The following is a 2818-nucleotide window of genomic DNA, read 5'->3' on the forward strand; positions in this document are numbered from 1 at the left end:
TAAAATTTTAAAGATTCCCTTAATAATAATTATTTATTGATTAAAAAAAAAAAAAAGCTAATTTCTATATTAGCTAAAAAAAAAAACGCTAATTCTAGTGATTTTAGAAGTAGTTTATTATAATTTGATTTTTATTTTTTATTCATCTTTTAAAATTTAGTAATAGATCGATATATTATTCATTTTTTATTAAGAAAATTTCTTTATAAAGAAGAAATATAAAAAAATAAATGGAGTTTATGAGCCTATATTCAACTCAACTCATGAGCTACACTTAGTGAAAAAATAATTGATCTAATGAAGGGTTAATCAAATCAATATAGAAATATCATTCAAAACTAAACAAACAATTACTTTGGATTCAACATGTTTAGACCTAATTTAATTTTTTAGATGGTAAACTTTTTCAATCCAATAAACCCTTATCAAATAATGAATTTGCCTAATCTAATCATAAAATATTCACCTTAGGTTGATTCGAGTTGTTCGAGTAATTTAATAAAAATAAATTGATAATTTATTTTTAAATACCAATTTAGATGACTTGGTTCTTCGAGTAACTATTTTAACACTCTAATACGCATAAAATAATTTTTAAAAAACAAACAACAAAAGCAAGATGCCAAATTTACAAAGTTCTCACTACAAGTTATATTTTTCTAAATCCCGCTAATATTCTATGTAAATCCAATCCTTTCATTTACAACCCAAATTTTAACCCTTTAAATAATAATAATAATAATAATAAATCCCTTTCCTGTTTTTTATTCCTAAATTATCCTATAAAATCCTTTGTCCCCCAATCTAAAAATCATAAACTCACAAACAAAATTTATCTTCCTCCAAAACCCACCAAACTCAATGTAATTTTTCTTCTTCTTTCTCTTTCAATTTCGTTTTTTTTCTCTGTGTTTTTTTTATTAATCTTGTGGGCTTGGCTTGTTCTTCGACTTTCATTGGTTTTTGTCTAAGATTACTTCAAATGATTATGGATTTTTGTTCAAAACCCGGAATGGTTCATTGAAGAACTTTTTTTCTGTGGATCCTTACTATTCTCCATAAAATTCGAAAATGTAACCAACAAAAAGATGAACAAAAAGAGATTGAATCATCTTCGATCTTTTTTTGATAGGTTACAGCAGCGAGAATCTCGATCGTGATCGTACTGGCATTGGTGAGCTTAGTCACCGTGGACGCTATGAATCCGCGTCTAAGTTCGAACTCCCTGGAATTTCAGGCGATCAGTTGTCGGAAACACTCGGCGTTGTTAACGAAGTTTGGCAGCTTCGACGACGGAGTAAATTCAAATACTCACGCATTCCGAAAAGTGATTGAACATCTCAAAACAAAAGGAGATTGAATCATCTTCGATCTTTTTTCGGTAGGTTACAGCAGCAAGAATCTCGGTCGTGATCGTACTGNAACAAAAGGAGATTGAATCATCTTCGATCTTTTTTCGGTAGGTTACAGCAGCAAGAATCTCGGTCGTGATCGTACTGGCATTGGTGAGCTTAGTCACCGTGGACGCTATGAATCCGCGTCTAAGTTCGAACTCCCTGGAATTTCAGGCGATCAATAGTCGGAAACACTCGGCGTTGTTAACGAAGTTTGGCGGCGTCGGCGACGGAGTAACTTCAAATACTCACGCATTTCGAAAAGTGATTGAACATCTCAGCACGATGGCAGCGGATGGCGGTGCTCAATTGGTTGTGCCGTCGGGGAAATGGCTGACCGAAAGTTTTAATCTGACTAGCCATTTCACACTTTTCATCGATAAAGAAGCTAAAATTTTTGCATCCCAGGTTCGACCTATCGAGTATTTTATTTTTATAAACCTACCAACTTTGGGAGTGGTGATTGAATTTTAATCTTTAATCCAAAATAAATGAATTAGATTTGTTCCTCACAATTTAATGGTGCAGAATGAATCAGAATGGCCACTCGTGTAAGTTCTCCCATCCTATGGGAGGGGAAGAGATGCTCCTAGTGGACGGTACAGCAGCCTCATCTTTGGAACTAATCTCACCGATGTGGTTATCACAGGTGATTACTTTTTTCTTACCTTTTAACATTTTAATTTTTTTTAAATGGTTTGCTATCGTAATTAAATAAAAAAAAAATTAAGGTAACTCTAAACAGGTAAGAAAAACATTTATAGAAAAGAAAGTTGGGTTGGTGACATGGCATAGGTAACAATGATACAATGGACCGATAGGGATCTTCTTGGTGGAAAAAGTTTAAGAAAGGGGAGCTCAAGGTAACACGGCCATATGTGATCGAGATCATGTACTCTGATCAAACCCAGATCTCGAATCTCACTTTGATCAACTCACCTTCTTGGTTCGTCCATCCGATTTATAGCAGGTTTGGCTATTTCGGTTTAGTTCCATTATCCTTGTATTTTAGGATTATGCTTCACAAAAAGTATACCATTCAAATTACTCCCGACCAAAAAGAATTTTTAATTATATATCATAATATGGGTGACAATGCAGAAATGTGATTATCCAAGGGCTCACCATCTTGGCTCCAGTCACCGTACCCAACACCGACGGAATCAATCCAAGTTCCCTTCTTCTTCTCCTTTAAAACCTTAGGGTTCTTTTCTTCCTTAATCCCACTCCCTAATTCTCCATTCAATTTATCAAATTCTTGTTCCAACACTCGAATCGAAGACTGCTACATTGTCTCTGGTGACGATTGCAAGACATCAAGAGCTGATGGGACCAATACGGTATCAAGTTTAGAATGCCGACCGAGGACCTCGTCATTCGCCGCCTCACTTGCATCTCACCAGATTCTGCTGGTATTGCCCTTG

General features: G+C 34.7%; 1 pseudogene; it reads left to right on the forward strand.

Moving 5' to 3' along the window:
* Nucleotides 1-2818, forward strand: part of LOC111808694 — a 25605-nt pseudogene that overhangs the window by 1346 nt on the left and 21441 nt on the right.

Source organism: Cucurbita pepo, chromosome LG13, assembly GCF_002806865.2.
Source record: "Cucurbita pepo subsp. pepo cultivar mu-cu-16 chromosome LG13, ASM280686v2, whole genome shotgun sequence".
Lineage (NCBI taxonomy): Eukaryota > Viridiplantae > Streptophyta > Magnoliopsida > Cucurbitales > Cucurbitaceae > Cucurbita > Cucurbita pepo.